Source organism: Podarcis liolepis (assembly GCF_965112155.1).
Source record: "Podarcis liolepis genome assembly, chromosome: 2".
Lineage (NCBI taxonomy): Eukaryota > Metazoa > Chordata > Lepidosauria > Squamata > Lacertidae > Podarcis > Podarcis liolepis.
In genome coordinates, this window is record NC_139555.1 from 63,692,520 (window position 1) to 63,716,381 (window position 23,862).

The 23,862-nt window shown below is 42.1% G+C and overlaps 1 long non-coding RNA gene across 1 annotated transcript in view; it reads left to right on the plus strand.

The window, feature by feature from the left end:
* The first annotated feature begins 4,646 nt into the window (after positions 1 to 4,646).
* Positions 4,647 to 23,862, plus strand: part of LOC310699925 — a 33,122-nt gene continuing 13,906 nt past the window's right edge. Inside the window, exons 1-2 of the long non-coding RNA XR_014522310.1 lie at positions 4,647 to 4,783; positions 5,660 to 5,792. This is a non-coding gene — a long non-coding RNA (uncharacterized lncRNA). The remainder of the gene's footprint in view (positions 4,784 to 5,659; positions 5,793 to 23,862) is intronic.

The following is a 23,862-nucleotide window of genomic DNA, read 5'->3' on the forward strand; positions in this document are numbered from 1 at the left end:
ATTAAAGAAACATTTCACGATTCTGAAATTAACAGTGGCAAAGCTGGGCTTATCATTTTAGATCAAGTCCCTGTTATAGCTGGAAGTGAATCCATTTTTGATGTGCTGAGGCACCATTTCATCACACTTTTTTAGATTTAGATAGAGCTGCATGCTAAAAATGATAGCTCAGCCTCCCTCAAAGGAATACCAATCTAGATATTAGGAAGATACAAAGAAATGTGGGTAAGAGAGGTGTGGTCTGCAAAATCCATAAATCAGAGGGGCTCCATATTAATTATCACATTAGGCGCCTGAGTGACAAAAAGAAAATATCAGATTTGGGTTTGTTTTTTTAATGTCAATTTGGATTCTCACAAATCCTCTTTAATTGTTCCATTTAATTCATTAAAGGATTACAACTAAGGCTAAGGGGGGGGGGGGAGGAACTAAATAATAAGGGTGGCTCTGGCTTTTTGGCAACTCTTGTAGCACTCTTCCAAACAATCAGTCAAACACAATAGAATTTTTGAGGAAATTGTATTTGACCCTTCCATTCATTTGATGAAATAGGCTCTTGCTCACATATCTCCATGCTTCAGTAAACTTGTTATTCGTGTATAGAAAGGTTATACCACACCAAAGAATCCCCAGAGAAGCCAACAATATACTATAAAATTTATAAATGACAAGAAAGCAGTATGAAAATGGTATTTTTGACAAGATTCTGTAAAATATAATAATCAAGAGATTTGTCAGTTCATAGGCAATAAGGTCTAAACCAGCAAAGACATGCTAAAGCAGCTTTTGCTGACTTGCTGCCATCCAGATGTTTTGGACGTCAACTCCTTGGGCCAGAGAGCCTCAAGTTGGCCAAAGCTGTACAAAAAAGGTGGGTGTTTCACCAAAACTGAACAAAACTGGCAGAGCTGTTTGGGGCTGGAGTTTCACTCTGCAAAGAACCTCAACATGTGGTGGTCACTTGCACCTCACTAAAAAATATGAAGCATATCACCAAAATTAAGAGAACAACAATTTACAACAAAATAAAAATTCATGTTCTAATTGATTTGTGTTCAAGGTCTTGCTATTGGTGTACATTGCCCTGTACAGCTTTGAATAAGGATACCTAAAAGATATTCTCATCCCTTATATCCCCAAACAATCACTGCACCCTGCGGGAGAGGGCTTTCTGTACATACAATCTAATCAGGGGGTCCATTCCATACAATGTTGGACTTGGGCCTTTAGTATTGTGGTGCTTACCCATCAGAACCTCCTTTAGTTGTCATAAGATTGCTATGATAGCTCAGTCCGTAGAGCATGAGACTTAATCCCAGCGTCATGGGTTTGAGCCCCACATTGGGCAAAAGATTGGGCAGGGGGTTTGGACTAGATGAGACCCGCGTGGTCCATAACAACTCTAGAATTACATAATTCTATGTATCAGTCTGGTGCCTTTTCTTTTAGCCTGTTGAAGACATTCCTTTTCCAACAAGTGCAGATTTTTATCCCATTTGGCATCCATATTGCATTCGAAATTGTTTTTACATATGCAATGGTTTTTAATTGTTTTTGTCCACATAATTATTTTAATTTTTGTATATCTGCAATTGTTTCTTCTGTTTTTCTTGTCCCGTAAAATCACTCAGAGATGCTTCTTAAATATGTTGTTAAATATGTTTCTGAATAGAACTTGAGATCTTAATCATAAAGAGCTGTTGAGTCATTTGCTTTCGGCTGCATGAGCAGCTGTAGCTCAGAATTGGAAGAATACTTCAGAATGTAAATATTGACCAGCGGTACCCAGAAGTTTGGCAATGTGCTTTCTTAGAGAAATTAACACAAAAATTATAGGCAGTGGAAGACAGGAGTGCCTGGCGTGCTCTGGTCCATGGGGTCACGAAGAGTCGGACACGACTAAATAACAACAAGAGTACTGGGGGTGGGGAGGCAAAACATAAATGACTTATTCAAGAAGATATGGAAAGTGTTTATTGACTATGCACTATGTACTGCAGACGATGGACCTTTAGAATTTTTTTGTCCCTTCATCTCAAAACCTGGTATAGAAAATCTAAAGCATAAATAAAATTGTAGGATTTTCAGTAAGTATAGTCATTGAGCTGTCTTAAGCCTGTTATATTAATACTTAGTCTTTGCATCTGTTTTGCTTTGCTTTCTCTTTGCTTTGTATTTTCAAAAAAGTTCAATCAAGAAATATTTTTTAAAATAAGAAGTGATTCATAAAAAGCAGAGAGAGAGAGAGTGAATGATATGAAAATTTAGAAACAATTACTGTAATTTAAGTAGAAATACAATACACCTCACCATAATAAAGAGGATTGTGACTAGGTCATGGGTAGGCAAACTAAGGCCCGGGGGCCGGATCTGGCTCAATCACCTTCTAAATCCAGCCCGCAGACGGTCCAGGAATCAGCGTGTTTTTACATGAGTAGAATGTGTCTTTTTATTTAAAATGCATCTCTGGTTTATCTGTGGGGCCTGCCTGGTGTTTTTACATGAGTAGAATGTGTGCTTTTATTTAAAATGCATCTCTGGGTTATTTGTGGGGCATAGGAATTTGTTCATTTCCCCAAAAAAATATAGTCCGGCCCCCCACAAGGTCTGAGGGACTGTGGACTGGCCCTCTGCTGAAAATGTTTGCTGACCCCTGGACTAGGTAGACCTTGTTTCTGCTAGGTCAGCTGTGCAGATGCTAATGGTTGATGGGCGACTTCCAGGCCCCTGCTGCTGTCCCTTCTTCTGGTTCCATATCTTTAAATCAGACTTGGACAGGATAACCCTTCAAACAGGAATGGCCAGCATGATGGGGCAGTGCCACCTTCTGAACATTTGACGTAGCTGTCATAAACCTTGATGGGACTGGGTAGCATAATGGCAAGGTCAGGGCTGTGTGGGTGCCCCAGTGCGCAACCTTGATCAATTCCACCAGCACTCCAGCACAGCCCTGATCTTGCTGCTGCCATGCCATCACACCAGCCAGCTACTTGGCAGTGACACTGCTGTCAGGAGTGCGTCTCTGAAGTCCCGCATTGGCCCCTCCTGCCTTCAGATAAAGGACACCTTCATACAGAGAACTGGCTGCCCTTCCAATAGAGAGCTTTCCTTTGTAAAGTAGGCCACCCTACCTTGGTATATGGGATGTGTGGTATCCCACAGATATAAATCTCTAGGACCATGTACTGGGCCAGACTATGGTCTCTTAACTGGGGTGGAGAACCTCTAGTCCTGTGGGCCAATCTTGGTCTGTCAAAGTTGCCTTGCAGTGATGGGGAGAGATAAAGATCTGAACCCTCTAGGCTAAAAAAGTTTCCACATCTGTGGTCTATAATATAGCCTAGCATTATCTGCTCTGACTGGTACTCTCCAGCAGGGAGACGTCTTTTCCATCACCTTCTGCCTGATCCTTTTAAGTGGAGAGGCTAGAGATTGAGCCTGGGCCCTTCAGCATGAGAATCATGTGCCCAACCACTAAGCCAGAGTCTCTCCATAGTCCTGTCTCAGTACTGACTGCAACATTCTTCCGTATATCCATTCCAGACAGGCTTTACCATCCTCTACCCAGAAGTGAGTCCCACTGCCTAAGCCTATACTGGACCTTGTCCCTAGTAGAGTCATATTCCACATTCTTAATAGTTTGTGGAATTAACATACTTTGCCTACTTAATTCATCTTCTTTATCCAATGGCCTCTGGAATGTACATTTGTTTGGAATATGCCAGCTGGTTGCATTTTGCAGCAATAACAGCACATATTCCAATGGCGAGCTTTCCATTTCAGCAAACCTCTTCAACTTTCCAATATATATATTTTTTCTTACATAGCACAAAATGTCTTTTGCGCTATAAGAGCCTTACATTATCAGTTTGCTGAAATGCCAGGAAATTTAAAGGAGAAACAAGAAAAAAAGAGGGACACTGTTACATCTGGAGGTGTTTCCCTTCTGTAGAGTTTGATTTGGTCAGAAAACTTGGCAAGGAAGTATGCGCTTGCAAAGAACTCCCCCACAAAGGGTGCTTCCGGGGTGTGGGGGCTTATTGTGCAATGCGTGCTCCTCATGCACATAAGTGTTGTGCGGAATCCACACGATGTCGTCATTGTGGGATGTAATCCATTGGTACAGTCAAATGCAATATTCCTTATTTCCCTAGAGTGGGCACAAGCAGGGGGACATCCAGTCAGTGTAACTTCCTGTTCCACTATCTGGAGCTTTCTCCCCCTGCATGCGACCTGGGAGATGGGCGTGGCTCTGGCTGACTCCATAAAAGAGCAGAGTCAGGAAGCTATTTTCTCTGAGAGCCAGTGTGGTGTAGTGGTTAAGAGCGGTAGTCTCGTAATCTGGGGAACCAGGTTCGCGTCTCCGCTCCTCCACATGCAGCTGCTGGGTGACCTTGGGCCAGTCACACTTCTTTGAAGTCTCTCAGCCCCACTCACCTCACAGAGTATTTGTTGTGGGGGAGGAAGGGAAAGGAGAATGTTAGCCGCTTTGAGACTCCTTAAAGGGAGTGAAAGGCGGGATATCAAATCCAAACTCCTCCTCTTCCTCCTCCTCCTCCTCTTCTTCTTCTTCTTCTTCTTCTTCTTCTTCTTCTTCTTCTTCTTCTTCTTCTTCTTCTTTCTTGATCTCTTGCTTGCTGCTCGTACTGCCACGCTGCTCTCCTGCAGCCATTTTGTTCTCTTAATGTGATTTTGTTGTTCAATCTCCATATGTGATGAACTCACTGTTTGTGTAACTACTAAGAGAAGCCTGCCTTTCAGGGATCAAATAATGAACTGAAATGTGAGTTAAACTTTTTATTACTTTACTTTAAGAGGCATTAAAGGGGACACCAGGAAATAATCTTAACTAAGAGATTCAAATGAATCTGCAAACTAGTTTCCAGCTGTATTGAAGGGAATCTGCTCTGCTACATCACCTACTAGTGTGAGTGAAGGAAGGATAATACTTATTCAATATCTCCTTTCCTACTACAGTGGACTCTCGGGTTACGTTACCTTCGGGTAACGTAATCTTCAGGTTGTGAATGCGGCAAACCCGGAAGTTGGTTTGCCGCTTGCGCATGCGCAGAAATGCTCTGTGCACTTCGCGCATGTGCAGAAGTACTCTGCGGCACTGCGTGCGTGTGCAGAAGCAGTCCTCCAGTTACAAAATTTTCAGGATATGGTCGGGCCTCCGGAATGGATCCCGCTCTTAACCAGAGGTACCACTGTATCTTTAACATTCCCACTGTCATCATCAAAATGGAAGCCCATCCTATTTTTAAAGTTTAATCTGGATTTCCTGATTCCGTACTAAGGAAAATGTGGTAAGTGAAAATACATTTGCAGTTTACTGCTGGTATGGAAGCTCATTAGCACGTGTTCCTGTCAAATCTGTAATGATGTTTCAGTGGGTGGCCTCTAACACAGCACCACTCCTTCCGTTTGCTCCTCACTTGAATACATTGTGGCCATTTTGTTTCCAGCAGCCAAACAATACAATCTAGCCTAGTAGTTCTGCCCTATAGTATTACCAATCATCAAGCTATATCAACCAAAGCAAAACACCCTTTTGTCTGTTTATTTTATTTATTCCATGGGAGTCTTGCTTTCTTTGTAGCGATTAAATGTAAAGCAGCAGCAAGAGTTTACTTAACCATCTCTTTGTCTTGCCCAGAGGTGATGAAATGCAGTTTAAAAGGGTTGAAGCCAAATCAGAGGGAAAGCGATCTTACCCCTTCTGCAAGCGGAAGACTTAAAGGAACATCTGGTTAAAGGATGCTGAGATCTGGCATTTTGTGCCTTCCAAAGTAAGGACCTTGGAAGGAGCCGCTCTTTTGCTAACCAACAGTTGCATTAATGTTCAGGGGCTTTATTATCAAACCTCTTTGCTTGTGTAACAAATGCATCTTCCTTTTTAATTTGTCAAGATATCATTAGACCCATTAATTTCAGTGGGTCTACTCTGAGTAAAATACCACCCTGTGCGGTACTTCCTTTAGAGAGAGATCACTGTTTCCCAGCACAATCTGCAATATGTTGTATTTTGGAAAATCTGGGCCATTCTTTCACAAGAAAACATGTTAATTGTTGTTGTGACACCAAAGGATGTTGTAGGTGGTGGTGTCCTTGGCTAGGGTGCAAGCAAACCTTTGGGAATAAGGGCTTACTAATCTGTAAACTCACTGCAGCTTCCACACACAACACTATATAAGCCACACCAATTAGCTAATTGTTGGTGCTTGCAAAGTGCTGTTCATGTGGCTTTGCAAACTGTGCCAATCACAGGGATACCCACAAAGCCCCTTTGAACTCAGCTGCCTCACACCTCTATCTGCTTCACACTTGATGTCATATATCTGAGGCAGGTGGCCAGAAAATGCACACAAGCTAAATGGGGATGGGGGTGGGAAATTATGCCAGTGGGCCAGAGTTTCTATAATTTCTAATGAAATGGAACTTTGAGTGTTACCAGTAGCACTACAGACAATATCAAGTACTCTTCTTTCTTCTTCTTTGGCAATCTCTCGTAGATGAGTAAGATTGTCTTCCATGAACATAGTCTTAACAGTGAGTCCTAAGTGACTGTGGAGGCCAATTCTAGATCCACACCTCCTTCCGCAGTGGGGACATAGGTTTCCAGGTGGGAGCTGATCATGGTGAGGGTTTGCCAAACGTGCCTTCCTCTTAGCTTGTTTTTCCTTTGATTTTGAGCATCTTCAAAGTCCACGAAACCTTTGGTAAATGGTGTTCTCCAATTGGAGCACTTGCAAGCCAGTGTTTCCCAATTGTCAGTGCTTATACTGCAATTTTTAGATTTGCTTTGAGTCTTCAAACCTTTTTTGTTGACCACCAGCATTATGCTCTCCATTTTTAAGTTTGGAATAGAGTAGTTGCTATAACTGCACAATGCGCATTTGATATCAAATGCTGCCAAACGATATGAATTGCTGCTGCATTTTAACTCTCAGATATTGTCACCCTGGTTTATCTGAGGGAAGATTCTACAGCTTCTTATCAGTCGATCATCATTCCACCCTTCTTAGTGCTTTTCTCCTGGCACTTTCCTAACCATAAAATGCCTGCTTCTTCCTGAAAGTGGATTTGTTGCGACAGAGAGCCCACTCTGTAGACAAGCCCAGCTATTTTCTCAGCTTCTCCTTAACTCTGCTTGTCAAGGCCACATCCTTTGTGTGGCAGCGTTACTAGCCTTGCTGAGCCACGTCCCTACATGCAGGTTCAGGTTCAGTGAATCCTTTTGGATCACAGACCTTCCAATATTTCCCCAGTGCCCAGTAGCATTTATAAGAAATGAATCATGCAGGAGTGGCTCAACAGTTTGATACGATCAGGATGGGAATGGGGTGGGGGGGAACCGCAGCTTAAGTTATCAGATGCAGAGCAAGAATTTATGCTGGGTAGGAAAACCCCGCTTGTCATAACTGTGGGGCATGAGTGTCTGGGAAAGAACTTCTCCTAGACTCAGGGCACAGGTGTGGGTGTCAAGGTCCCTGCCAGAGCACCTGGGCATTGATTTGTGTTCAATAGATGAGCTTATCGTCTTGATTATCATGTTTTTTGTCAATTGCTGTTTCCTTGGAATAGCTCTGAGAGTCACAGCTGCCAATGCAGTTTACTGAGAACACCCTGTGTCCCTGTTCTGCATATCACATTGCCTGCAGGTGGTGTCTAATGGGAATAAACAACAGCAGTGGCACTGCCATACTCCCACTCCTGGCTACTTTAAGTCTCTTCCACACTTGCTCCGTTTTCTGGGATTACCCTTTCTTCACTCAAAAGTTATGGAGAATTCCAGATGACTTGTTAGCAAATCATTATACGTATGTCAGTTGTCCTGTATGTATGATTTGTGGCTTTGTTGTTGTTGTTGTTGTTGTTGTTGTTGTTGTTGTTGTTGTTGCTGCTGCTGCTATAAAGCAAAATTGCCTGGTGCCTAGCACTAGGTAAAGGTAAAGGGACCCCTGACTATTAGGTCCAGTCATGGCTGACTCTGGGGTTGCGGCGCTCATCTCACTTTATTGGCCGAGCGAGCCGGCGTACAGCTTCCGGGTCATGTGGCCAGCATGACTAAGCCACTTCTGGCGAACCAGAGCAGTGCACGGAAACGCCGTTTACCTTCCTGCCGGAGCAGTACCTATTTATCTACTTGTACTTGATGTGCTTTCAAACTGCTAGGTTGGCAGGAGCAGGGGCCGAGCAACGGGAGCTCACCCCATCACGGGGATTTGAACCGCTGAACTTCTGATCGGCAAGTCCTAGGCTCTGTGGTTTAACCCACAGCACCACGCTACTGAGGCCTTTAAAGGCTATTGAGTCTTCCATCAAAAGTTTTCCATTTACAGGCTGAGTCAGTTTTCTTGCTTCCTGTTCAGTATAGCTGTGGGGATTCCTTATGGGCAGAGCAATCTAAACCTCCAATCTGCTGTTCTGGAAAGAGTTTGGATGAAACAGAGGTGCCCCTCTCTCTCCAGTTCTGCTTAGCTGTGCTCCATCACTCTGGAATGTCCATGTGTGCCTAAAATGCAGGCAGAAGCTACTTTTGGCAAGATCTCTATGGGCAGTAGCTGGTGTGTACCTCCAAACTGGGGCATTTGAGGAACAAAGAAGAGGAGGAGATGGGCTGTCCAAGGACCTGCTGGAGCCTAAGGTGGTCCAGCTACCAATGGGCCCAATTTGGGCCTCTCTGCTGCACCTGTCTGGATCTGGTGCAGCAAAGATCCAGAGCTTTTCCTGTCCCCAGTTTCTGCTTTGGCTGGCATAAGGAATGGTTCTCCTCCAGATGCAATGATGTCTCCACCTTTAAGTTCTTCTGCTGTTGCTTAGCAGGAATTTCGATTTCTCTGCTCATCAGCTTCTGTTCCCCAGAGCATTGCTATTTTGCTATAAAAAGGAAACAAGAACAAATAACGAAAGTTAACCCCAAATGTAAAACAAGAAAAAAATAATAGCAATGAAAGGAAACCCACTTTGGGAATAACAAGCTGAATGGATAAGGGGAAGTTAAGGGACAATACATCACTAATCCTCCAGCCATGCTGAACAGGAAGCCATAAATGAGTTATTGTCATACCAGAAAAGGGTTACTATAACACTATAATCCACACACCTGTGTGATGCTTTTATCCATTGGGGGTGTTCCCATACAGGAGAAGCTGGAATCAGCTTCTGGACCAAGGGAGTCAATTTTGTGCAAACTGTAATGTTTGTTAAGGGGAAGGGGGGGGGGAATCCATTTTAAAATATGGGACTCAGATGTAGGAAAATGGGAGCATTCAGATAACACTGAAATGGATTATCCAGAATAAGTAAATGGGTTAAATGCATGCTGTTTCCATCAGATTCTTTTCATCATCAAGTGCTAAAATGTTTACATTTGGGGGGAAAATGAAAAGTAACTTTTGCATTTTTGTAATATAGAAACAACATATTTCTGCCACATAAAGTTGCCATATTTTTTCTTCTGAATCCCTTCGGGCACATTCGGAATTCCTTTTCTCCAAGAATGGGCATCCTTCTTTTCTTTTCTTTTCTTTTCTTCTTTTCTTTTCTTTTCTTTTCTTTTCTTTTCTTTTCTTTTCTTTTCTTTTCTTTTCTTTTCTTTTCTTTTCTTTTCTATATTTTTTATTAAATTTCTTTTCTCATAACAAATATCCAGTAACATTGCTAAACATACATTTTCCAATTCCCCCCCTTCCCTGTTGACTTCCCTCAACTACCATTTCTGGTTTGTTACATCAGATGATACATTCTGCTGTTTGTATACTATATTATGTTATCACATTGTTATACTTCTTGTTCTCAGTAAATAAAATTGTAAATGTTTATTTAAATCCTGCCAATGAGACCATTTCTTTTTGTTGTTTGTGCAAATATTGTAAAAGGTCCCCATTCTTTTTCAAAGTCCCTATTGTCCTTTTCATGTAGTTTGCCCATTAATTTTGCAAGTTCTGCATAATTCATCAACTTTTCCTGCCATTGTGCTTTCGATGGTACTTCTCCAGTCTTCCAATTTTGAGCTATTAAGATTCTTGTCACTGTTGTAGCATACATAAATAATGTCCGTTTTGCTTTTGGCAATTGTTGTCTTAAAACACCTAATGAAAAAGCTTCTGGTTTTTTAACGAATGTCATTTTAAATAATTTTTTAAAATGTTTCCTTTTTAATCCTTCCTTTTCTGTCCTTTGGTATCTCAAGCGGCATTCATCTTGTGAATTCACACTTAATCCCTCCCCCTTTTCCATCACCATGGCTATGCCATATAGATGCATGCACAGTACAAGCCACAATTCCCATTCAATGTTCTAATGAAGGTGTCAGCAGCTCTGCATCTTCATGCACAAATTGACTCTGGTGGAATCTCTTCAGGCTTTGCACTCCCACATTTCAAGCAACAGACCAAGAGAATAGCATTCTCCTTCCACCTGTGCAATTCTGGCTGGATGACATGCCTAGCACCATGTCCCAGTATGCTACAGTAGTTGTACGCTCACTTGCACAATCTCCTGTCTGGCATTGTGATCACGGCAGACCCCTCTTGAAGTAAACCGAGATGGAGGCCTCAGAATGAAATAGCTGGTGCTATTAGTGCTTTGCAGAAAGGAAGAGCTGGGCATGTTACTACAGTTCCCTCCCTTTGCCACTTGCAAATTTGACACTCACGTACAAGACAGGCAGCAGAAACCTCAAAACAAACCAGGACTCGTTGGGGAGGTGAGATAGAAACAGGGAAACATGAATGGTGTGTGTGTGTGTGTGTGTGTGTGTGTGAGAGAGAGAGAGAGAGAGAGAGAGAGAGAGAGAGAGAGAGAGAGAGAGAGAATCTCCTGCTAGGTCCACAATTTAATACCAACATGTTGGCTCTGTCACTGTTACCTGGTTTTTGTAACCCTTTCTACTCATAAGAACATGCTCACGTAAACTGTGCATTAAAAAGGTACGTCAAGGTGCGTTAGTGGTTCAGGGGCCTAAAGGAGATGCTCTCAGATCATGATTTAATAGCCTTGGGAGTTTATCCAGTAACAATTGCCTTCTGTGGATTATGCCACCCAGCGTGCAGCTTTGACTGGCTTCCCTCTCAAACTCCTCCTACCCTAAAGCGTTTTCTCCAAATCAGACCCCAGATTCACCTTTTGTGTGTGTAGAACGGATGAAGGATTGCATCCTGCAGAATCAAGTATGAACTTGCAGGGGAGGACAGAAAGAGAGATAAGGGCCGATAAAATATGTAAAATGGAAGTTGTTCTGCAGTTCCTAAAGTTCAAGCAGGAAAGGTGATCCAATGCAGAGTGTGATGCCTTAGCTAGCAATGCTAGATTCTTTTGGGCATCCCCATCTGAATTAATGCTGAAGGAAGGGGCTCTCAGCTGGACGTATTACAGATGGAAAATAATATTGATTCAATAATATGTGCCTCTTCTGGTATTCAAATTGCACATTAGCACAACTGGATCTTCACTGGGATAATGTTAAATATTTTGCGATGAATGATAACCTTTTCTTTTAATATGAGTTTGTTATTTGTTCCTACAGTCTTAGGTAATGTAGTGCTTAAATAACATGCAATTACTCCAGGGAACCTTTTTAGGAACAATGAAAGTACTGCTGGATATTTAGTGATCATGTGTCTTCTTCACCGCATCTAGAAATCTTTGGAATTTCCTAAATACTGAACCTTCCAAAACTCTGTCCCCAAATTAAAACCACAAATTTTGGGAGGCTGTTTTACATCTTATTCCAGGCAAGGAAAACACACTGGTACCAGTCTAGAGAAATCTGTGTTCCTTTGTTTTCAATGGCATTGAAGTGTGACTAACTTTTTTTGGACAGATGCCACCTCAGGACAGTGCATAATTTACACACTGTGTTGTTTGAGACGGTATGTACTGGCTGTGCAACTCCTGACTTGTTCCAGAAATGTGGTTTAGTCTGTGAGAAAGTCACAGAGAAACTGGATCCATTGCCTTGGTCTGCCTTAGCTGATCTGCCCATTATACAGAATGTGGTGGTGAACTGAGATATTAAAGTTACAGATAGGTAGCCGTGTTGGTCTGCCATAGTCAAAATAAAAAAATTCCTTCCAGTAGCACCTTAAAGACCAACTAAGTTAGTTCTTGGTATGAGCATTTCGTGTGTCTTTAAGGTGCTACTGGAAGGAATTTTTTTATTTTGAGATATTAAAATTCTGGACTGCACCATTTCATTCTGCTCTCTCTGTGTGTTTGGAATTCCCCAGATGCAGTAAAAGAGCTTACCAGGGAGAAAGGTTTTTTGTGTCCTAGTTTATTGCACTCAGGGAGGAGGTTTCCACAAATTCACCCTCAGTGCAGAATTCTATCAACTCTTTTCTGTAGAACAAGACTCACGTCTGTACTTTGAATATTGGGGGAAGGCTAGAGAAAAGCATGGGAGAAAGGAATGCCTATGGCTATGCCTATGTTCAGAGCTTGTGTCCTCAACATCTCTTTCTTATGGGGTGTTTTTGTGTCTCCCCGGTAGCCATTCATCCATCCCAATTCCAATGTGTTTCCTCATCACTTTCCAAACCACAAAAGCCCTTTGTTGTTTTTTAAAGTGGATTTGTTGTACTAGGACAACAGAAAGCTTTAATCCACTTTAATTGTGCAAACCTTAAGTCTGAATACCTCCCAGAAAATACTGACACTTTGGAGACGCCCTCCCTTGCCTTTGCTATACTACCTTGTATAGTGTACACTACCCTGATCGGGGGAAAGATAAACAAGGTTTATACTAACTTGTTGGAGAGAAATTGGACTCAGTTTGCATTTAAAGGTGAACCTACCTAATTTGCTCTTTCCAAAACAAGATGTGAACCGAAACACTGCCATTCTTCAAAATTTGCACTTCTCTGAATTTTGCAATGATGTTCTCTGGCCAATTATTGTGTGTACTAGTGAAAATGACAACTTTGCAAACTGATGTAGCAATATGGAGAAGTGAATTTAAGATTAGGAAAGGGAGAAATGGAGAGAAACTGAAATTGATATGTACCCATCCTTAACTACGTTGACATTTCCCCCCCCCCTTTTCTTTGCTAAATTTTTCTCATTAGCTTTTAGGGAAAGCTGTGGGCTTTGTCACGTGAGATGGGGTGCTGTTGTCATTCCCCCCCTTGCCATTTATGTCAGGTACATTTGCTAAATATGAAAAGCAATGAAATGCTAATTTAACAAAAAGGAAAGGAAAAAGAAAGGGTTGCAGGGGTCAGGACAGTGCAGTGCGTGTTATTCCTTCAGCTCTCTGTATAGGTTGCTGGAATGTTGGCATTGAGTGTGTGCCTTTGTCAGGAATGTACCTGCCAGCTTGGCCAGCTTCATTCTGTATTGGGGCGACAGGATCTCTACAACTTTGCTAGTGCACGTCAGTGTGTTGTAGGAGTGGAATGCCGTATCACAGCCTTCACCAACCTGGTGCTGTCCAGATGATTAGGGCTACAGCTCCCACCAGCCCTGGTCAGTGCTGACTGGGGCTGATGGGAGTTGTGGTCCAAAACATCTGGAGGGCATCGGGATGGCAAAGGCTTTCGTCCATGATTTATTGTCACAGAGCCAGTCAGAAAAACACACAGTTAAAAGCTGGAGTTGACTCTTTATGAGCAAAACACAGTATTCACAGACTTGGCTAAGTTTCAGGCATAATGAGCCCAGCAGCTCATGCCCTGTGGGTCCTACTCCCTGAAATCAGTTGCAGAGACTAAAAGCCCCCCCTGCCAGTTTTCTGTGTTTCTCCTCCTCTTTGGGGCTACTTGCAAGCAACCTGAGACTGCGCCTGCATGCAGCCTGTCTTTGCTACTCCCATTTCATGCCTCTTTTGGTTCTTGGAGTTGGCAGGGAGGGGCGCTTGTCATAGCAGGAGGGCAAGACACTCATGACTCTTCACCAGCCTGACTCATCTCTGCCTCTTGGCCTCCCTCCTCCTGCTATCCTGCTCCAGCTTCTGCCTCTGGTTCTGGGCTTCTCTCTGCCACAGACTCTCCCGGCTCACTTAGCCCTGTTACCCCTTCAGCTTCCAACACCTCCTCTGCTCAGTCTTCTCCAAGCCTTCTTCCCTTGGTGGTTCCTCACCCCATCTGGGTCCTCCCACCATTGCTGAGTGTCCAACCAGTCCTATGAAATCTAAGTGCATAATGTGTGCATTCTGTATGGGAAAAGAAGCCTTTAGCTGAAAGGTAATATTGAGATGGGAAGGTGCCAGAATACACAGTGGAGCTTGTGTGAGTTGTCTAATGCCACAGTATGAACTTCTTCCTGTTCAAGTTGTGTGTTTTGTCTGATTCCCATCCCCACCCCTGGCTGGAAAGTGATAAGGCTCTGTGAGAGGCAGCCAAACAGCCTCATACGCATCCTCCAACAGCTGTCAGGTAGGAATTCTCTTACTGTATTGTTGTAGTTCCAGTTGTGCAATATTGGGGCAGTAACCGTTAAGCAAACCTGCAGTGCCTGAGCAAATAGGAGAATTGAGTAACCGGAGATCATAACTTCAAGGCCGCTTATTCTTCATGCAACACTGTGAAGTGTGACATACCCTGAAATGTGTTCTTTATGATTCAAAGATATTTTAATATTGTTTTATTGAGCTTATGAATCAGATCCTGGCTCTGTATCCCTCACATTGCCGGAAGGGCAAGATTATGGGTCTGCTAAACTTTATGCGTTTTTGTATTTCTGACTATTGAAGCAGAGAATACAAAACTGAAATACGCTGTTCTCTAATAATCTCCATCTGGCAAAATGGCCCTTAGAGGCAGCTCCTTTCCTGTGTGAATTAGGATAGGAGTGGGTGGCAATGTTATGTGAGAGTGCAGTTTAGATCTTTCCAGCTTTAGAATGAGGATGCTGAAGTTAAAGTGCTGAAGTCTAAGAACCTAACAGCCCTGCGATTTTTCAATTGACTTGCCTACAATCCAGGACAAAGCACCACCTTTCGGAAATTCCCTCCAGGCATCAATTCCACCTTTGAAATCACAGTAATTTCCAAGAAAATCTGGACATATGGCAGCCCTACCAACCAGATGCTTGCAGCAGGCCCACAGGCTGAACCTGAGAGCAACAATGCTCTCCCCACATAGGATTCCCAGCCACTGGGATTCAGAGGCATACTGCCTCCAACAGTGGAGACAGAATATAGTCCTTGTGACTAGCATACCCTTCAACATTTTCCTGATTAAAATGGTGATGTCCTAAATAATAATAATAATAATAATAATAATAATAATAATAATAATTAATACTTTTATTATTTATATGCCAGATATTAAACATTTCAAAAACTGCCTTCAGGTGTCTTCTAAAGGTTGTACACTTACTTATTTCCTTGGCTCGGGGGTCGCATAGACTACTATGACAGCCTTATCCTCCATGAAATTGCCTCACCCCCTTTTAAAGCCAAATGCGTGGACATCACTCCATCCTGTGGGATTTAGGCCCCGTTCATTGCTGCTGTGGCAGGGTCATTACTGTGTACAATGCAATTTGCACATGGTAAGAGTGCTGTAGTTGTAGCAGTAGGCAAGCGGAAACCACGCGAGTCTCTCAGATTGTGTGATTGTGTAGCATCACAATGACATTCGTCAGGGCACATGGGCAGGAGAAATCATGGGATCAGGACAATGCACAGGGTTACCCCCAAAGTGGGTAAGTTACCTCTGCAAATATGGAGTCTCAGCTACATAGAAATGGGGTGTTGAGTGAGTAGTCATAGCAGTACAGTGGTAATCTGCGAATAATTTCCCCATTTCTTGACAACCTAACTACTTATATTAGGTTACTTAGCTTACTTAGTCATGAGCTCTACTAGTTTCAATGCCAGTCTTTTCACAATAAAAAAATTCCTTCGAGTAGCACCTTAGAGAGCAACTAAGTCTGTTATTGGTGTGAGCTTTCGTGTGCATGCACACTTCTTCAGATACCAAGCTCATACCAATAACAAACTTAGTTGCTCTCTAAGGTGCTACTTGAAGGAATTTTTAAATTTTGTTTTGACCACGGCAGACCAACACGGCTACCTACCTGTAACTAGTCTTTTCACACTTCATTTAACTACCTGGAGTGTCTTACTTGTCCCATGGTTATTGGCAAACATGTCTCCCATGTTAGTTTCAAAGCAATCATGGTTTGAAACTGCGGTAATGTGCATCAATGTATTACAAATATATCATTTAAAATAATAACAACAATTTATTATTTATACCCCGCCCATCTGGCTGGGTTTCCCCGGTCACTCTGGGCAGCAATCAACAGAATATTAAAACAGAATAAAACATCAAACATTAAAAACTTCCCTAATCAGGGCTGCCTTCAGATGTCTTCTAAAAGTCAGTTGTTTATTTCCTTGACATCTGATGGGAGGGCGTTCTACCAGGTGGGTGCCACCACCGAGAAGGCTAAGTAAAACTTGCTCCAGGTTTCCTGCTATGAAATAAAACTAAGGAAATATATTTGTATGTGTATACACACACACACACACACACACACACACACACACACACACACACACACACAATATACTGCAGTGGAAGCTAGTTTTGAAGCAGACTTTTTTTGCACACAGATCAGGCTACTAATACTCTGTATGTAGTACATAGACTAGTATGGGGAACATATCATTTTTTAAACTACAGAGCATTCATTCAGCGGGAGTACTCTGTGGGAGTAGGAAATTATGTGGGTTTCCTTTTGCAGAGAGTCAGCAGTTCCAAGGATTTTCTTTTCCAGGTAGAAAACAATTCATTAACGGGATACACATTATAAAGGGATTATGAGTAAATGCATTTTTATATGATACTGAGAGAATGTGACAGAGGCTTCAATGAACGTCGTAACATTTACTCAAGCTGTCTCCATGTTTTGCAACAAGTAGGCACAAGGTGAGGTTTGTGGCAAACTTATCTTAGAAGCATCAGCGATGAAATGATAATTAACTGGCCAACCTTCACAGAAGCCGACCGAGACAAAATACAAGCATTCTGATCCATCAAGGATTACCCACATGTGGAAACAGGCTTCTGCACGTGGATCCCCTGTGTGAAAACGGTGTGGTTGAGGTACGAGGCAATTCGGAATTTTCATTCCAGCTGAAAAACTTGGACTAAGTGGCTAAGGGCTTCACTTGGAACAACAGCACACCATTGCAGAGTCATAGCAAAAGTATAGCTGTGACTTGAAGCAAACTATCAAGCTTCTGTTTATTTATTGCCTTGCCTTTTCTTCAAGAAGTTCAAGGAAGTGCATACATGGTTATCTGCACCAATTTTGTCTTCACAACAACCCTGCTAGATAGGCTAGGCTGAGAGGTAGTGACAGGCCGAAGCTTCATGGCTGAGTAGGGATATAAACCCAACTCTCCCCATTCCTAATCCAACACTCTAACCATTGCACTGCACTGTCTGCCTTCCTGATAAAGAACTGACAGAGTAAGTGTAGTGTAGTAACTAGACTGCCAGATTGGGAAGGCCTGAATTCACATCTCTACTTAGCAATGAAGCCTGTGGGAATGTCTTATACAAGTTGCTATATTGCCTACCTCGTAAGGTTGGTGTAAGGGGAAAAATGAGGAAAAGGAACTTTCAAGGTTAGCTCTTTGAGGCAGTAAGTCAGCCTTATGTGAGGAACAGAAAATTGTATGTCATCCCCTAGCACACAGTTGTAACATCTGTGCTGACATTACTGAACACCTGTTGGGTGTGAATGCAATGTGGAAGGTACCAAATCCAATCTCACCACCAATCCAGGCAAGTGATTGGCGCTGTCAAAGCTGTCTGAGCCAGACATCAGTTAAGGGGATATATTTACATGAAACTTTTGAAAATGAGACCAGTATAATCTTTCCCCCTTATCCTCTGTCAGTCAACTAAATATCCTCCGTCACTAAGCTAAACATTGCTACATCAACCAGGTGGAGGACAGTGTTAATTCCCTCCCTCAAATGGTCCCTTTTCTATATTTCCATATCCCAAGTTGCATTCTGACAATCTCTCGGTTGTCTTGCTCCTTTAACTACCTGTACATTATTATTTCTTAAACTCAGGCGTGGTTGCTAACATCTAGTTCACCCCAAGTTCTTGGATAAATATGCATTCTCTGTAACAAGCAAACGCCTGCACCCAAATCTATGCACTATGCTCATCATCAGTGACATGCGGGCAGTTTCTCAAAATAAATGTTTGCGTCAATATGGTTTTATAAGTTATCCGTGCTCAGTTATACGTACCTTGATCCAATGACAACGAACTGTGGTTTGTTGTGAGAAGAACGTGCTGCAACAAGCTTCAGATCTGAGGAATCCTTCTTTCCCCTGCAACATGTATGAAAAGAAACTTCTGTTCAGAGTTTGTAACAAACAGCATTTCATTAGAATACCAAAATTGTGGTTGGTGCAAACCGTTATTAGGGAGGGAGAGTTGATGGCTGGAAATCTTTTATTAAGATTGTTCATAATATAGTAAGATTACAACTACTACAGAAAATACAAATCAAATAAGTAAAACCTTCTCTTAAAAGTAATTATTGGTCCTTACTACCCACTGGGGACAGTAGCTCCTCCCAGTTCCCAGCTGGGATCTTTCCTTTCTCATTCCAGCCTTTCACCCTGGGAGACTGACTTTTCCCAGGATCCTCCACCAACCATCTACCTCGCTGATGAGTATACAATCTCTCGACTTTAACAAATACCCCAGACATAGGACTCTAAAGAAGTAAGGAAGAAAAAGAACCTAAGAAGAGTAACAGAAAAAAGAAAGAAAGTGGCAATAGAAAGAAAGAAAGGAAAAAGAGAGTGAGAAAAAGAAGAATGAAAAAGAAACATCAGCAAAAGATACAAAAGGAAAACTTTCAATTTTCTATCTACCTATTACATTAAACAACAAATAAATGATTATTTTAAACATTCGGTCCATGCTAACATCCATCGTCTTCACTCCCTCCCCCCCGAAAAGTTCAAGGTAGGTTTCCTAATTGTTAGTTACCGTACCTCCATTAATTCTCACTGCCATTACTTATTGAATAATAAATTCTTCCACCCACGTTCATTTAAAGCCTCCACTGGGATCACATGTTAGGCCAGTATTTCATATTTTCTCTCTTTCATTATATATCCACTAGTTCATGTGCAGTTCCCTATGTTCAGTTCCATTTCCTGTTGTACTTCCAGGAAATCAGAAAATCAAACCAGGATCAAAGTATGGATTAACATCAAGTTTTTGAAACTAAGCATGATTTGTACAAAACAAAGTTTCTTGTATTCGGATAAAGTGGGAAACTGGTCCGTTATAGAACCATGATTGGACACTTTACATCTCCACTCATGCACGAGGGAAAGAAATGGGGAGGGAAGCATGCAATCCTGAGGTTCATTGCAGTAGATTCCACTATGATTGTTACATTGCCTGAATGCATTCAGTGATCCTTGCAAATACAGGAGTCCTGGTGCTCTTTCAGTGGCATTGGCAAGAGCTTAAAATTGCCCTTTCCAATAATAGGGACAGTTCTGTGTATGAAGGGAATGTAATCACAGAACTGCCCTCTCCATAGAAGTTAATTGCAGAAAGGCTACTTTCTAAGGAGCCCCATCTGTGAAGTCGACATGGCACTCTGTAGCAGAGATCAGCGACATGGTGAGGGTTCATTGCAACTGGAAATGAAATGACCATGTTGATGTGCAGGTGTATAACTCTAGAAACAGTACAGACTTTAAGAGAACTCTACAAACACACACACACACACACACACACACCCAAAGCAGGCTCGACTTGTTTCCTGATTTGTTCAGGCTTTTCATGTCTCAAAAGTTATAATTAAAATTATGTTTGAATGTTCTTTTGTCTCAGGTGTATGACATCTCACTAATATTTCAGAGGTTTGTGTGTGGCATAGCTGTATTTCAAAAGTAGGAGGAAGCAGAACTCTTCAGTTGCTAGTTATGAGATTCCCAGGAAATGCTAGACTTCTATGTAGCTGACAACTGTTTTTTTAAAACAACAACAACAACAAAAAAAAAACCAAGACCATTTCTGGGCTTTTAATAGTGGAAATGTAGGAAATGGGTGAAGCCGTTTGTGCCAGGGGAACCTTCACCTGTTAAATAGGCTCCTGTCATTTTACAAGTTTAAAAGTTTGACATCTCTAGAGTGAGATAGTGTATTACCAGTTGCATGTATGTATATTGCTTAGATGTGTGTACCATTTACAAGATTCAACTTGTATCTGTATCTGTAGCTTTGAGAAGCAGCCTGATGTTTCAGAGCTGCTCTGTGTCTTGCGCATTTGAGTCATCATTCAAGGCTGAATTAGATAATTTGAAATGGAGCTCTTTCCACCACCACCCCTCAGTAAAATGAGGGAATATAAAACAGACATGATGTTATTGACAGACATAGAAGAAATTTAAAAACAAACAGACAAAGAAAAAGTCTATAACTTCATTACTTGTCAGAATGGGATGCAAGTTTCAGGCATTGTTACTCCTCCTGAGGGAATGAAGCTTGCAAAATTTTGGGATTAGAGCTGCTGCTTTCACTCTTTTGCAAGAACAGACTTTACTGTTCTGGGGAGAATACAGTGAGAATCATAGCCTGAGGTAGAGTTGGAGGGAAAAGCATGGATCCCTAAGAAAGACCTGGATAGGTGAAATGTCACTCTCCACAAGAAGAATGGTCACTGGTAGGGAGTGGAGTTCTGGCTCCTGCTTACAGATTTCTGGGATCCCTGGGGATGGATTGATGCCTTCCTTACATAGGGATCAATCCCTTACTTACCTAAGGGAAGGGGCTCATGGAAAACAGCATAAATCCTCAGACTGGAGTGAGTGATATGTCACCCTCCTGACAATGTAAAGACCCCTTCATCGTCTGTTTAACTCGTTGATTGTTTTCCCTCTCTTTCTATTTTGTGGGATGAAGGTTTTGTTGGCATAGTATGTAATGAATTTTAATATTTTTAACTATTGTTGTGTTGATGTTTGTGTACAGGCATGGTCCTCACAATAAACGGATTTGTTGATATGTCACCCTCCCAGCAATGACACTTTCCCCCCCAATGGTCATTGTTGAAGGCTGGGGTTTTGCCACCCCAGTGGGTTTTTGGGATACAATGAAAACCTCTCAATTGACTTTCATAGGATTATTATTATTATTATACCCCACCAATCTGGCTGGGTTTCCCCAGCCACTCTGGGCAGCTCCCAACAGAATATTAAAAACATGACAAAACACCAAACGTTAAAAAGTTCCCTAAACAGGGCTGCTTTCAAATGTCTTCTAAAAGTCACATAGCTTTTTATTTCCTTGACATCTGATGGGAGGGTGTTCCACAGGGCGGGCAACACTACTGAGAAGGCTCTCTGCTTGAGAAGGCATGGATCTGCATGAAAAACAAAAACCATTTTTAATCCCTTCCCCAAATCTCTGTAACTGAAGTTCCCTGAAGAAAATAAAACACTGTGATTGAGAGCTGTCTATCAAAATGAAGGATTCCCTCTCTTTCCTTGCTCATACTCCAATCATTTCCCCAAACAGCTTGGTTTATTTTCAGAGCAGAGGATGCAAAAGCAGGTCACAGTGAAAATTCTTGGACAACTGAAGCCACAGAGCTACTCATGAGCTTAAGCTGTTCCTGATCTTGTTATTGGTGTACTCTGACTTCAGAACTGGAGAACCTTCACCAATTTGCCTCATAATTTGGGGCCCACACAGAGCCAATGTACACCCCTATATTGCTTAGGCTGGAAAAATGGTATTGACAGGAAGCCATGCTGGCATCTGTCAGGCTGGAGAGAAACAAGTCTGTTTAGGAAGACAGCCAAATAATATAATGGGGTATACTCAATGCTAGTCCTACTTGGAGTAGGCCCATTGGAGTTAATGAACATGACTCTATGTACGACTGCCATTGGCTGCAACCCAATGTTTTCATCCTACTCCAGCCAAAACCTTAAAAAAAAAACCTTCCCAAAGACAAATACAGTTAACCTCAAATGTATGATTTCAAATGTTTTAAATAAAAGCTGAGACCGGCAAGATCAGAATTAATCTACCTGGATGAAAGCTGAAATACTGCCACTAATCCTCAACCTGGCATACAGGCATCGACTTGGTGTGCGTAGACTTAATCCAGATCAAAGAAAACCCTCAGAGCTGCGTTTGCTCTCTGAGACTCGCACTCCCCACCCAAAAATGAGATCTTCCAGATGGAAACATTCAGGGTTGCTTCACACCAGACACATTTCCTGCATCCATGTAGGAAAAAGCTTGCACAGAAGGCATGGCAGGTCTTTATTTATTTATTACTCTGGTGGTGTCTGGGCATGTACAATGGTCCCATGTGGTGAAGCACCCCTGCTCACATGACCTCTTGTCACTTGCATCATTGCCTCCTGTGGGAGAGAGTTCTGTCGTTTGACCATGTGCTGCATGAAAAAAGACTTTATTTTATCCATCCTGAATCTTCCAACATTCCAGTGATCAGCATCTCTAAACTCATGAGCGGTCCATGCAACTGCACACATATGTGAAGCCTCATTACAAGACTGTCTGGAGTAGTCTTTTTTTTTTTTTAGAGTCTTTTAAAAAAATTTCCATTATTTAACTTTTCATGTTTCTCCCTCTCTACTTAATCTTAATCAATGGAAGGTGAGGCTTAGTTATGCACTCTGACATCCCAAAGATATTTTCTTCTATGTACCAGACCGTTTATAGCTGCACACTGGTTGATTTCAACTAAAGATTGTGGCTCAATTTGCCTGGGATCTTCTTTACCAACCTGTTCCCTGGGAAAATGTGCTGGAGTAATAAATCCCTGCAGCCAGCAGGACTGAACCCTCTGCTCACCAGGGTTCAATCCTGCTCAGTTTGGCTATATGCACCTGGTCCCTTGCATGCACAGGCACCGCAGAGTGGGAGGGCTGTTTGAAAGCTCTTTTGCAAAGAGCCTTGTGCTGCTCTTTGAACCTCTGGAAACCAGAGGTTCTTCACAGGTGATTCTTCAAAGTTGTTTATAGGCTACATTCCATAGCCCTCTTTTGCATTAAGGGCTGCACTCCTTCATACCTTTACTGGTGAATAAGCCCTCTTGAAAATGGTGGGGGTTGTTTTCAAGTAAATTTGTATATTAGAGTACAAACTCAGTCAGTCTGCTGCATTCACAAACGATGGTAAACCATGGTTAATAGTTTATCCTGCTTTAATCCTTCCTGCTAGAGAGCAGGAGCAACAAACCATGATGCTTTGCTTGGCGCTATGTCTGAACTGGAGATGGTGGTTTTTTTCATTCCAAACAAACCATGGCATGAAGCCAATAATTGTTCTTGGCTTACCAGTCATTGATTTATTTCAGTGAAACAAACCATGATCCTCAATTGCAACGTAATGCTAAGTCAAGGATCTTGCTCCCACGGGGTGATGAGGGGAGAAATCTGCATTCATGGCAAACCATTGACCATGGCTTACTATGATGTGCAAGCACAAGCCATCTCTGCTCACTGAAGCTGGCTTGTTGAATTCTGTAACTTCTGTTCAGCAGCATTGTGTTGTTCATGGGAGATGACCATTTGTGGTGGTGATGATGATGATGATGATGATGATGAGTTTACGTTTCTTTACTTTATTATTTATATCCTGCCCATCTTACTGGGTTTCTCCAGGCATTCTGGGCTGCTCCCAACAAAATATTAAAAACACAATAAAATGCACTGGAAAGTAATATATGAAAACAGACTCTTACACATCTATTATTCTGGAACCATAAATTAAATTAGCAGATGGTGCAGAAGCCTGCAAAACTGCTGGTACAAAAAGACAGAAAGGAAATGAGCTTTGTAAAAAATGAGTTTTGAAAGTAACATCCTGGTAT